General features: G+C 41.0%; 1 long non-coding RNA gene across 1 annotated transcript in view; it reads right to left on the bottom strand.

Moving 5' to 3' along the window:
• Window positions 1-13,615, bottom strand: part of LOC138917679 (uncharacterized) — a 37,753-nt gene extending 24,138 nt beyond the window's left edge. The window contains exon 1 of the long non-coding RNA XR_011426024.1: window positions 13,474-13,615. This is a non-coding gene — a long non-coding RNA (uncharacterized lncRNA). The remainder of the gene's footprint in view (window positions 1-13,473) is intronic.
• Window positions 13,616-14,036: the final 421 nt, after the last annotated feature.

Raw genomic sequence — 14,036 nt, 5'->3', positions numbered from 1 at the left:
TCCACTCAGATAAGGGGAAAGAGGAAGGAGCAGTAGCCACCTGCCTTCATCAGAAGTGGTGCTTGGTGTCCTGGCAGTGTTCTGCTTTGGCTCGAGTGTGGGCTGGGCCACTCCCCACCAAGAGGTCCTCAGAGGGAGAAAGGCTTGAGGGGATGAGCCACCAGATTGAAACACAACTCCAAATATATTCGTCTTGTCCTTGTCTCATCTTTCATGGAAGCATTTGAGGAATTACTTGCTCCTGCACTGTTAGAGTGCCTCGGTTTTCCAAAGTTTTTCTCTCTCCAAGTTGAGCCATGGACAGAATATACTTATACCCCAGGGGCTGCTGCTTGCAGCCTGAGATAATGCTCTTGCATGCATCACTAAGCCCAGCGTGAAATTAGTCCCAAAGGGAGGAGGCATGACCAATGCGTGTCAGATGCTCAGGCGTTCTGTGTGACTCCAGCCAGGGGCAGGGTTTGAGGAAACAAAGGATCTTGAAGGCAACCAGGGCTCCAGGCTAACCCGACAGTAAAAAATGTGTGGGGTGGGCGTGGGAAGGAGGGCAAGTGTGGAGCAGTGGAATTAAAGAGTGAAGGTAGTGGAGATCTTTGGAAGCCATATATTAGAGCTCTTGTGAAATGGCCTGGCCACTCATCAGCAGTGTGACCTTGGGCAAGTTACTTAAACTGTCTGGGTCTCACTTTCCTCATTTGTAAAATGGGGATAATGAGAGCTCCCTATGTCATCGGGTTGTTAATGAAGTCCAAATGAATACATGGAAAACATTTCAGTCTGCACCTGGCCAAAAAAAAAGGCTCAATAAACATTAGTTTATCTACAGTTTGCACCAAGACAGGGCTGTTTTGTAACATAGAGGCCCCACTGGGTATCACTTCATAAAATCATGTGCTGGGAAAGGTTGGAGTTCCTTAAGAAATGTCCTTGAGAAGGGTTACACCTACCACCAAGTGTGAACTATTTGGCTAATTCAGGGTTACAAATACAAAAATAATTTTGAAAAAGGCTATCCTTACATCTGTACTCACTTGATAACATAATAGGACACTTTATGTTAAAAAAATAAAGGGCATGGATGTTAGCTCAGGGCCAGTCATCCTCAGCAAAAAGAGGAGGATTGGCAACAGATGTTAGCTTAGAGCTAATCTTCCTAAAAAGAAGAAGAAGAAAAAAAGCCCACGAGGAGCTTCCAAATAACTACATGGTCAAGAACTCATAGGACCTGAAATTCGATGTGTGATCTAGGCCAGAACATGTTTTTGAAAAACACAAAGGAGAAGTTATTGTAAATGCGATATGTTAGTTGGCCCAGTAGGAGAAAGGGGACAACAATGGGAAAATTGTTTTAAATTATTTAAATCCTGGGGTGAGGGGAACTCAACAATGTATTCAGTTATTCTTTGCTACTTCCTTGTGATGGAAGTCAACACTTGACGGGAGATCCTTGTAGATGTAAACCTGGAAAATCACGGAGGCATAATTATTATGTCCAAAACATAAACCACAGAAACAAATTTTTATAGAGATTCAACTAGTTTTGGTCAGGAAAAAATATCTTGGTGTATTTTCACTGGAGTCTACCTTCATAGTGTAACCTGGGGAGGGACCAGCTCTGGGAGGACTGGCAAGTCATTATTATACAGTGTTTCTTCTATAGTAATTAGTCTATGATTAATAGGTCCCTGATAGAAATTAACTCTGAGGAAAGCATCAGAAGCAACCTACGTTTAATCTAGGGTTTGCAAGCTATGCAGCTGGCCCTGGCCTAGGGAGCAGAATGGGCTAAACTGAAGGGAGTTGTTACCAAATTGTGTTCAACCTTAGTTTTCCTCTTACCTATTAAAAAGATAATATGTTTTCAGGACAAATATTAGGAATGCTTTATAAATACAAAACATTAAACTTATATAAATTGCCATAGTTCATAAGGAAGGAAAGAATTAAAAGAGAAAGAAAAAAAGTTGAACTTGATAATGTGCAAGTTTAGAGTCAGAACCTTGGAGTCTGGATCTCGGGCATCAGTGAGGATGTAATGCTGATGGTAACTTAGTTTCCCTATGTATGGACTTGTGCAAACAACTTAATCTTTCTGGAATAGATTAGGAAGTCTTTGTGAACATTTTGTCAATGTCTACATAGCGAAAAATAAAGAAGTGATGGCTGGTTATTTGGTTTAGGTGATCAGCGAAGATAGCAGAACCAGCCAAGACAAGTCTGAGATTTACTGTCCTTGGCTTGCTTGCCTTGATTACTTACATGGCCTTAATTAGCCAACTTCGGGCAGACTTCACTTTGTACTCAGCAAATTTGACTGCAGAGCTGTTTTACTCCCCTGTGAAAATGAGCTACGTTTATATTACTAAGGGCTAAAAGAAAATTTTTAAAGATGATTAAAAACTAGAGAGTGGAAAGTTTTCATTTACTGAGCCCCCACTTTCTACTTCCTTCTATAACCCAAAGGGCAGCTCCCCACTCCCTTGGGTCACCTGCCTCTAGTTCAGTGCCTCTCACACTTGACTGGCTTCCAACTCCCCTGGAGCTTACTAAAACAGCCCCACCCCCAGAGTTTCTGATTCAGCAGGTCTAGAGTAGGACCTAAGAATTTGCATTTCTAACAAGCTCCCAGTGATGCTGATGCTGCTGGTCCTGGGACCACACTTTGAGAACCACAGAGGGAACTGGCCTCCTGTCAGCAAGTGAATTGTCCCCATAACACCCTCCCCACTCCTCCCCAATCCCCACCAGTCTTCATTTCTGCCCAGGGCCATTGTTTCCATGACTGCATATGCCAGCAGGATCCCTGGCCTCCAGCTGCTCTCTCTGAGAGGCCCCTGCTGGGAGCTGATGTGATGGAGGCCTAACTTCCCCACATATCCTCTAATACAAGACTTGTGTGTTCTATAATGAGAGGACAGAGATAACTAGAGGAAATTACAAACAGAAGTGGATAACGTGAAACTGAAGGTAAATATGCTTGTTCTGGTACACTCTTCCTTAACTTTTTTTCGTGATCGCCCCTCTACAGAGACTTTTTAGACATTTTTTTCCTACTTGCACCCCATCCCAGCCTTCACCCCCACCCATGAAATTTAAACGCCGCTGATACACTGTATATCTATTTATTTACCACAGCCTTTTGGAAGGCCACATACCATTACAATATTTAAATTTTTTTCGTGTACCAAGAAACAGTTTTGCTCCCTTGGGGGAGATATCCCCGTGCTGAAAATGCATGTTCCATTAAAGCAAGGTAAAAGCATTAAAACAATTTAAACTGCCCATAGTTCTCTTTGTAGACTCACTTCCCCTCTTAACCTTGCTCCAGCGTTTCAAAGACTCCTCGTTTCTTCTCTGGGAGAGTGGCTCATTCTTGTTTTCCTGGTGCTTTATGTCCTGCTCTTTCCTGTCACTCCTCTTTTTAGGAAAATCCCTTCTCATTTTTCCCCTCTCAGGTCTAGAAGGTGGGAGAAGGAAAGAGAAACAATAATGCCACCTAAGAGATCTCTAATCTTCTACTTTCCTTCTCAGTTCCCTACCAACTGGCCTCAGGAGTGAAACTCTCTGCTGAAGGGGGAAATTCTATTAAAACTCAGTACCAGTTGCTTCCTTTCATCTAACCGAGTAGTCTAATGATGCCACAACAGGCTTTCCCAAGGTCTGAGTTACTCAATTAAGAATAGCCCCACAGGGACTTTAGTAGGACAATCAATAGCAAGCCCCAGCCTTTCAGGAAAGGTCCCCTCCAAGGTTTCCTCACTCCTGGGATGTGCAGAAGTTTCTTATTCTGCCTACAGGCTCCAGATGGGTGAATATGAGAACCTCTCTCCATCACTCCCTTCCTCCCCACTACACACACGCACACACACAATAAACACATAAACATATGCAGGCACACACAAAGAAAAAGCAAGAATTCTCAGAGACTGAGTAATCTAAATTCAAATTAATAGCAAGAACCTCCTTTTTTTCTTCTAAATACAATATAAATGGCCAAATCCCTGTGCCCACAAAGGAGATAGAATTTTACATTATACAGAACATATTCAACTCCTTGCTCCTGTTACCAGATAATGCCTTAACTCCTACTGTGGGAAGCCCATTAGAACATCTTGCCAAAAACCAGAACCCTCTGCTCCAACTAGAGCTTGGAAATTAAAGCTTTTCCATTACTTGGGGCCATTATTTCCTTTACTGAACTCCACACAGAAGAGAAGAAATTTAGGTCTTGTTATCCTCCCATCCGGAGATTATCGGTGCTGAGAAAGTACTGTTCTACTAGTCACATTTGAAAAAAGGAAATCTGTTTTGTTGGGATGGGATGTATATTTTTGTGCCTCTTCTAAATGGAAAAGGGAAGAAATATCACCTAATTCACTGGCTAAGATTTTACACCTAGCCCAGGTGATGGGTTGTCAGCTAACACAAAAAGGCAGATGGTGGGTGCTTGGGTTGAAAACCACATCTCTGGAAGACTAGAGATGGTGGCTCCATTATAATGGCCATTGCCTGCCATATTAGTGACTCTTACTGTCTGGCCTGGAAAGGAGGTTAGAGGTACCCTAATTGAGCCTGCTCATTCTATACTGAGGAGTGAGACCCAGGGGGTGACTCAGCTTGTCCAGGGTCAGCCAAATGAAAACAAAAAGAGCCAGAGATCAAACCCAAGATTCTCTGATTCCTGCCTAGATGATTCTTTCTACCACATCATTGCTGCTCCCCGTGATTCCTTCCTCTTCCTTTGTTATAAGGTCAAGATTTTGGTTTCTTCACAGATAATACTGAGATGTGTAAAGTCTCACAGTAGGGAAATCTGAAATGTCTGTCTGACTTTAGATTCCAATTTTCTGAAGAACTGAAGGAAACAGGATGACCTTCTTGGCTTCTGAATGTGAGGATAAGGAGAGACCACAGAGGAGGCCAAGAGGTTTAGGAGGGTCCTACATTTTCAGGAACCTCATAGTGAGAACTCCAAAACATCTTCCTATGGTTGCCGTATGACCAACATGGAAACCAAGAAAGGAAAAAAGGAAGCTAAGAGTGAGGCCTGGGCAGATTTCCCTTTCCTTCTCGAGTTCCTCTTCTAACGTGTGAAGTGATAGAAGCAAGATTCAATGACATCAGCATTTTCATTGAAAAAGAAGACAGGAGTGGGGGGTGTATGAGAAGGGAATTAGCAGCCTAGCAGATGCAGTCTGGGCATCCAGCAGCTTAATTAGTGGAAGCACCATCTGAATGTGGCCTCAGTTGTAGGTCTGGACCCAGATTAATCTGTAACTTTACCTAATTCACATAAACAAATAAATATTAAGAATTGATTATGTTCCAGGTAAGTGTTGTGGGAAATAGGAAGATAAGCATGACACGAGTCCTGCTTTCAAGGAGCTTATTATCTAAAAGGAGAGAAAAGGGTTGTGTACAAACCACTAAGATAGAGGACAGAATGTGACTATGCTATTAAAGAGGTAAAAATAAAGCTCTCTGGGAGTCCTGGGCTATGGCTATAAATGAGCTCTTGGCCAATATCCTGTGCATCTAGGCCACCATCACAAGTTTAGAGAAGGCTGAAGTAGAGGGCCCATGATAGGAAGTGGGTGGCAGTTTGGGGATTTGGTGATAAAGAGTTATCAGTTGACTGCTGAAGCAACTACTTGTAACTAGCTATTTGTGATCATTGAGACCAATCTTCAACTTTAGTCAATTATTTGCATACCTCATTTGAGTGAGGTCTCTCTTCCTATTCACAAATCTGTGCTTGTAAATGACCAATCGTTATTCTTTTCACTTGGGTAGTTAAGCAACTGTGATTACTTGTTCCAACTCAGGGGTTTGGAGACAAACACAACTGCATTAGTGGTTTTGTAACCCCAAACTGGAAATGGAAAATTAATAGGCAACTTGTGAAAATCATTACTAATGCTTTCCTTCTGAACTATCAAGAAATAAAATTGTATATTTGGTCTTTGGAACATGATAGATGGGGTAACAGCTGTCTTAGACAAGGAACACAACAATTTTCTAAGTAGCTGATTGTTTGTTATTTGAGTCAGTAGGATCTATATTAATAACAACAACAACAAAAATAAAACCAAACTATGAGATACTGAATACTTTTTGGCCATCCCAATTTCAGCATAAATATGTCTAAAAATAAAGCCTAAGCACATCCAGGATAGGGAGCTTGAATTCTGAGTGACAGAAATGGCTAAGAAATCACTAAACATTCATCCTCTTCCTTCCATAGTGGAGATGTTACTGAGGTGGCTGCCCAGGCAGAGGAGACATTTTCCAGCGTTCCCTGTCTCTCTGACTCCTTATATCCAGGTGGCCATCAAAAAGTTTTACAGAAGGGATATATGTCTCTTCTAGGCCCAGACTTTTAACAAGTGAATGAGGCTTCTCCATTCTCTCTTCCCCATCTGTTGGCTGGATGCAGATGGTGGAACTACAAGATGGAAATAGCTTGAGTCTTTGAATGATCACAAGGAGGAACTCTGCCTACAAACCAGGAACACTTGTATTGAACTGTTACGTGAGTGAGAATCAAAATTCTACTGTTTGGTAGATTGCATTATTGTTCTCAACTATCTGATGCCTCTATAGCTCTTGTGGTCTTGGGTGGTAAGTCTCCCTGGAAGAAGATTCTACTTCCTGCCCATTGATATTGGGCTTGGCCATATGACTTGCTTTGGCTAGTGGAATGTGAGCAGAAGCGACATAGACTACATTTGAGCAGAAGCTTCAAGAGCTATGGCATGACTCTACCATTACTCTTTTTCCTGTCCTGAGAACAGCAAGCTTTAGGTAGAAGGTGCTTCTTCAGCCTAGAGGCCTTCAGCCTGGATCCCAGATGAAGAAGACATATGGAGCAGAGTTGCAGCTAACACATAGCCAACATACACCAAAAAAATAACCTTTGCTGTTGATATGGGGATTGTTTGTCACAGAAGAATAACCTAGCAAAGGCTGATCAATATATTGTACTAACCCACTGACATTTTGATAGCTGTCTAGTATACCATTAGTGTTAAGTGTTACCCTAATATACTCTGAAATTGGAAGAATTAAGTGTGTGGAAAACTGGAGAGTGGGGAACAGTGAACAAGATATCATAAAACATTTTTTAAAAGTATGGTTACACACAAAAATACTCTAATAGAATTAAAAGTCTTACTCAATATTACTTGACAATTCAGAACCAGGGGAAACTGCAAACCAATAAGTTCATTTTCAAGCACAAATTGCACAACAAATCATTACGCCAGTGGGCCACCTTCCGGCTCCACAGAGCTAGCTGACTCCTCCTGCCTGCTGAAAGTTCTTGGCAGACTCTGAAGTGGTGGGTTAAGGCCCAAAGAAAGAGATGATCCCACAAAGATTCCTATGTTCCTGCAACCCCAGAACCACCTGCCTCTGCCCACCTCCACCTCCTAGAGGAGAGAGATACCAGAGGGTGCAGACAGGGTAGAAACATAAGAACATTTCAACTTCTCATTTTTCCATAAGACTGAACCCTTCACATGGCTGTTCTCTTCACATGAGGCCACAGAAGAAAGGGATAAGGTCATTTTGGAGCCCCAGGACCCTCGGAGAGAGGCATGTTGGGTGTGCATGTGGGGATGGAACATGGGAAGGGGTGGAAAGGAAAGCTGGTGATGGAGCCAAAGTGATACAACTGCCCAGCGGTCCCAACCAGCTAGTAGCTGAGCACTCGGGCAAGGTACTCTTATCTCCCTCTGCTGAACAGAATGGTTAGGCTTCTGAGCAGAAGTGAGTAATTAAAAACCTAAAAATGAATTTTGTCAAAAGAAAAAAGTGAAAATATGCTCCAGCAGGTTGGAAAAAAGTCTTTTTTTTTTTTTTTTTTTTTGGTTTATCTCATTATTCTGACCAGAGAATTTATTTCCACAAACAATATGTTTATGGAAAATAGTGAAGACATAAAAATGATTATTCACAAACTGGAGAATAAAAAGGTCCTTGGTGATGTCTGACTGAGCTGCAGAATGGAAGAGGTTGCAACTCTTAGCTCTGCCATTCTCCATGCTCTTCACTGCATCTGTCACAGGAATGTGGGATGGAAAGTCTTGTGATACTCAATGCAGTGTGCTACTCAGCTCTTTTGAAAGTATAGTTGACTCTGTCACATCATCCTCTGTGGTCTGGCTCAGGAGATATTGGTCATTCATTCAACATAGTCTGTTTGGCAGATAACTTCCATTTTCACCCTGGCGATAACCTTTTGCTATTTCTTAACTTGGCAGCCTCTTGGTGATGTTAATAGATGTATGCAATACCGTAATTTAAAAGAAATATATACTTGTTCATTCAGATGACCAAAATATATTTCTCATGTATAATTGTTCTTTGTCCAGAGTTCCTGGCTCACAGCTCCCAAAACCCTTGGAATTTCCTAAGTGATGAGAGCAACAAAGGTATCTTTTGTTATGTTAATAAGGTGACTTTTGGACGCTATCTAAGGATGTGGGCTGGTTGCCAGTGGAGCCAACCTTGTGATTAGAGGGTTAGAACTTTCAGTCCTACCTCCAACTCCCCACTTCTGGCGGAGGGGGAGGGGCTGGAGAGCGAATCAATTGCCAATGGCCAACGATTTTATCAATCATGCCTACGTAATGAAGCCTCCATAAAAACCTAAAAGGACACAGTTTGGAGAGCTTCCAGGTTGGTGAACACGTGTTGGTGCTGGAAGGGTGGCACACCTGGAGAGAGCATGGAAGCTCTGTGCCCTCCCTGTATACCTTGCCTTGTGCATCTCTTTCATTTGGCTGTTCCTAAATTATATCCTTTTATAATAAACTAGTGATCTAGTAAGTAAAATGTTTCTCTGAGTCTGAGCTGCTCTACCAAATTAATCAAACCCAAGGAAGACGTCATGGGAAGATCTGATTTATAGCCAGTCAGTCAAAAGTACAGGTAAGAACCTGAGCTGGCAACTGGCATCTGAAGAGGGGCGGGCAGTCTTGTAGGACTGAACTTTTAACCTGTGGAATCTGACGTTATCTCTGGGTAGATAGTGTTAGAACCGAGTTGAATTCTTGGACACCAGCAGGGTGTCTGAGAATTGTTTGTTGTGTGGGGGGAAACCCACCTCCCCGATGCTGGAAATTGAGTCTCAGAACAATTTACTGTATTCTAAACAGGAGAGGTGGATGGCGACCAGGACCAGGTTTAGCTCCTCACTGCACGTGGTATTACATCATGTTACACTGGCCACCAGCAGCACTCCCAAACTACACCATCAGCTCCAAACCCAAAATATTTTGGTGGGCAGTTTAAACTTTATCATCCCAAAACTAGTCTTAATTTCTTCTTTGTCTTATTGAAAAATTAAATTACATGTGTGAAAGTTAGGTTGGTGTCTTGTATAAGTTGAAACCTTAGCAACCGTATGTAAAGTCTACATCTGAGAATGGTTGAGGCCAAGAGTTAAGCTATGCAATGCTTGGTATTGCAGATTTCAGTGAATAAAATGGATATAAAATAATTAGGTAATAACTTTTGCTTCTTCCTTTTACTGAAAGGTAGTTACTAAAGAGTAAAGTCCATCTGGTTTACACCAAAAATATACTGAAATGTTTGAAAATACAGCAGCAAAAGATTTATTAAAAAAAAAAGCCAAACCTTGGTGTTAACAAAGCACAAGTATTGTGATTCAAAATTTATGTTTTGTTGAAAGTGCTTTTACATTTGTATTACTATTATTTCTAATCCGACATTTCTATTTTTCCAGAAGAGCAAACTGGAGTTAGAGGTGAGGAAAGTGGCAGAAAAGGAGGCTGTAAAAGTGAGGGACCGCCCAGAAGGGATATTAGAAACTAAATATTGATCTTTGTTTTCTTAGCAAGGACGCTCATGTTTCTAAGGATGTCATTACAGCTATGGTGGCATTGGTTAATCTGATCTGCTATTCAGCTGTGGTCCTGCTCTGCACTGAAAGAACACTTTGTTCCTGGGCTTCAGCTGACAACCAGAGAGTTTTCTGAAGTAAGGGTTATAGTGGGAACATTCCTCCCCATGTGTTATGTAAGATATTCAGGGTATGTAGGACTCAGCTGCAATGGATAAAACTTACTTTAAAAAATGACACAACTAAAAGAAAAATGACACAATTTATACATTCAAATTGGTATTATTCTTCAAAGAGTCACACTGGGAGACTTATCCTATCAAAGACACCATTGCTCAAAGCATTTTGAAACTTTTTATTTTAGAATTGCCTTTAGAACCAGGGTTAGAATTTATGAAGCACTTAGATTTCACCTCAATTTTCAGCCATGACACAGAAGGTTGATTACTTATTTTTCTCCCCCATAGACTTAACTCCAAATGACTTGGGATATTAAAAAAAATCTAATCTATTCATTTATTCATTCATCCACTAATTCATTTATTCAATAAATATCCATTGAGTGTCCCTGTATTCTAGGCAGTGTGTTAGAAGCTGAGGATTCAGTGACACGCAAGACAGAAACAGTCCCTGCTCTGTTGGAGCTGATGTTGTAATTGGAAAGACAGACCAAAACCACCCCCATGACAACATGCTAACAAACAAATCAAAAAAATACTTGCCAGTGGGGATGAGTGGTATAAAGGAAACAGATAAGGAGCAGAGCTAGACAAATAACAAGAAGAAACAAGAAGAAACCAGCTTGTTTGATGGGAAAGGTGACATCTAAGCACAAATTTACCATTAAAGGATGTCCATTTGCCACCACTGGAAGTATTCAAAGGAGCAAGCTTTAATTTTGGAGGCCAACTTTGAAGCCTGAGTGAACTGGGCAGAACCCACTTCTCCCACAGCAAATTTTCTTTCTGTAGGATGTGGGAGTGTGACCCTAATCAGCGAAGTGGCCTCGAAATGGTATCAGTTACCACAAATAATCTGTGATAGCAAATAGATTATATCTCACTTGGCAGCCCTGACTGATTGGTAACAGCCTTTTATTGTTTTCTTTCGGCTTAAACAAACACACACACAACTTATTTTCTCCTCAGTCAGTAAAGCTATCTTGACTGTCTCATCTGCAAGGCCCTAGGGTCTTGAATCCCTCGTCTAGTGAGGACCTCAGAGCCACCTGGGAGACATCCTGGAGGTCCCCATTACTGTAGAAGTAACACCACATTATGCTGTGTCCATTACTTGCAGGCCAAAGTGGGACGGCATCAGCACCATGTTTAGGTTCTCAAAATCCTTCTCCAGGGTGATGTCATCAGTCTTTAGAAAGATTCTGAGGCTGTGCCCCAGCTTCATGGGAAACTGTGCTGAGAACCATTAATGATGTCAGCTATGGGCATGGAATGGGGTCACATCATGTTAGTTTCCCTGTTATTGGTGATGTTAAGTTTGATCATTAGGTTAAGGTGGTGTCTGACAGGTTTCTCCATTATATGGGTATCTTTCTCCCTTTGTAATTAAAAAGTACTTTGTGGGGTGATACTTTGGGACTGTGCGAATTTCCTGTTCTCCAACAACATTTCACTGCCAAATGACTTGCCCAAGTTCATAGCTAGTAAGTCACAGAACTGTGACAGGAAGCTATTTCTCCAACTCCCAGGTCCAAGTACTTTCACTTCTCCATGCTTGTTCCATTCATTACCACATGAACATTTCAGGTGGGACTTGAAGAAGTCAGGGTTTTTCTTGTTTTTTTCAAAGATTGGCATCTGAGCTAACAACTGTTGCCAATCTTTTTTCTTTTCCCTGCTTTTTTCTCCCCAAATCCCCCCAGTACATAGTTGTATATTTTTTTAGTTGTGGATCCTTCCAGTTGTGGCATGTGGGACGCCACCTCAACATGGCCTAATGAGCAGTGCCATGTCTGCGCCCAGGATGCAAACCCTGGACCTCCGAAGTGGAGTGCACAAACTTAACAACTTGGCCACGGGCCGGTCCCAGAAGTCAGGGTTTTTAAAGACTCTAAGAAAACAGAGGTGCTATTTAGACCTTTATTGCTTACTAAATGCATTGAATAATAAAAATTTCATTAGAAACTCCTATTTTGTGGGAAATAATTAGATTTACCTTTATGTAACTAAGGAATAAATGGTAGTACTGCTAGATAAATGAATTATTGATATTATTACTCAAAAGAAACAGATAGATGTTGTGGCCAATGCTCCTGTCCCCAAATATTCTCAAACAGATTTCCTTTGCCCTTCTTCACTTTCAATGCCAGTGTCGATTTGTTGGACAGAAGACTCTGTGTTGGGTGTGAGTGACAATATCTTTCCTTAGAATTATTAACTGTAACTCTAAACCAGGTGCTTCATTTTTTAAAAACCACACTGTGGTGGCTTTTATACGAATTGAATCCCTGTTGTTGAGTCTTTCTAAACATCAGGAGCTGTTCCAAGACCTCCTGTGGTGATATAGTCCATAGGGTAATTATATTGGGATAATAGGGTTGAAACACTTCATAATTTAATGAGTTTGTGGATTTCTTATTCCCAGAATTAAAAAAGAACCTCTATGAATGTCAAATTCAGTAATTATCAAGCTGAACAGAATTTGGCTCTATTTAACCAACTGGCACCCTCTCCATCGATAACAACGTGGTTCGATATTTGTAAAGGGCCCATTTCCCATCCCTCCCTCCACTCAGACACCAGAAATTCATTAAATATAAAGCCTTCCATAATTCTGTAAAGAAACTCACTTCTCTGGAGCTTTTCTGGCTTCTAAATTAGATATTAAAGAAGAGAGGTCATTCTTTTGATGCAGGCTTTCAGCTTTTCCTGAAATGGAGTGGCTAAGTTATGGCCCAGCATAGACACTAGCTTAGATTTGAGGAAATTTAATGAATACTAATAATAAAATGCAAAGAGAGATGAAAGTAGGATGTGGATCTAGTCTATAAGTGGCCTAGGCCTAGTGGATTCCTTCTAGCATTAGGTACACACGTTTGTGTTGCTTTGGATTGGAAACACGAAAGTATAATTTTTGCCTTTAATTAAAAATTTTTTTCCATTCGTACTCTTGCTAAATCCCCAAAGAAATATAGAGCTGAATAAGAATAATAGGTCACATTCATGTTCTAGGTGTTTTACATGAATATCCTTTAACCCTCACAAACAACCCTTTAAGGAAGTACAATTACTATTTTCCTTCTTTGAAAGATGAAGACACTGGGGCCCAGAAAGTTTAGGCAACATCCTGTACGGTAATCTGGCTTGCAAACTCAAGCAAACAGCACGACTGTAGCGTCGAATCCTGAGATCCTAAACACAGAGCGCACTGCCTCCCGAGCTCCACAGAGGAGCGGGGAGATTTATAGTGCTTCTCCTGGGAGGATTGCTAAGTGCTTCTCTTGAATGTAACGATTACTTCCCATGGCAATTCTTTGATGCAGTTTATAAACCAAGAACTGGCGGTCCATCAAATGGGAAAGTGACTTGCATACGGCATTTCCTGTGCTCCTGGGAGATTAAGGCAGAAAGTGAAGCGGCTCTTACCTTCACTCCTGGGAGTTCACCAATGGCTATTACTCTTCTCAAGTCCTCATTGTGAAAGACAAATAGCATTCTTCCCAGTCAGAGTGTTCTCAGTTGATACTTGTTATACTTGTTTGGCATTTTTCTCCAGGGACCAACATTCCTGGTATAGCAAATGAAACCAGGATAATAACCTTCAGAGAGATTATGAAATTGCTTCTTATCTGAATTCATTCTCTAATCTTTCTTTAGTGCTTTCTCAAACTACCCAGACTGAAAGAATTATTTTTTTATGACTCATAGATATATTTTACTTTTCCATTCTTATCTTCTTTACTTTCAAGGAGCAGATCAGATGATGAAGTAAGGTTCACCCTGTAGAGCTATGTGGGATTTTATTTAACCCCAATACATGCACTGTGGACTGAAAAAAAGAAATATACTCAGCTTAGTATTATGTATAAAAATTATTTCAAAAGAATTACAAAAACATAATCTAATTATAAAATTTATTCATTTAAGCATTTATTGAATTCTTTCTAGGTGTAAAGCATTGCAATAGGTGCTGAAGATACAAAAATAAA

Source organism: Equus caballus, chromosome 15 (genome assembly GCF_041296265.1).
Source record: "Equus caballus isolate H_3958 breed thoroughbred chromosome 15, TB-T2T, whole genome shotgun sequence".
Classification (NCBI taxonomy): domain Eukaryota; kingdom Metazoa; phylum Chordata; class Mammalia; order Perissodactyla; family Equidae; genus Equus; species Equus caballus.
Note: the sequence above shows the minus strand (reverse complement) of the source record. Positions and strands in the feature narration are given on the sequence as shown.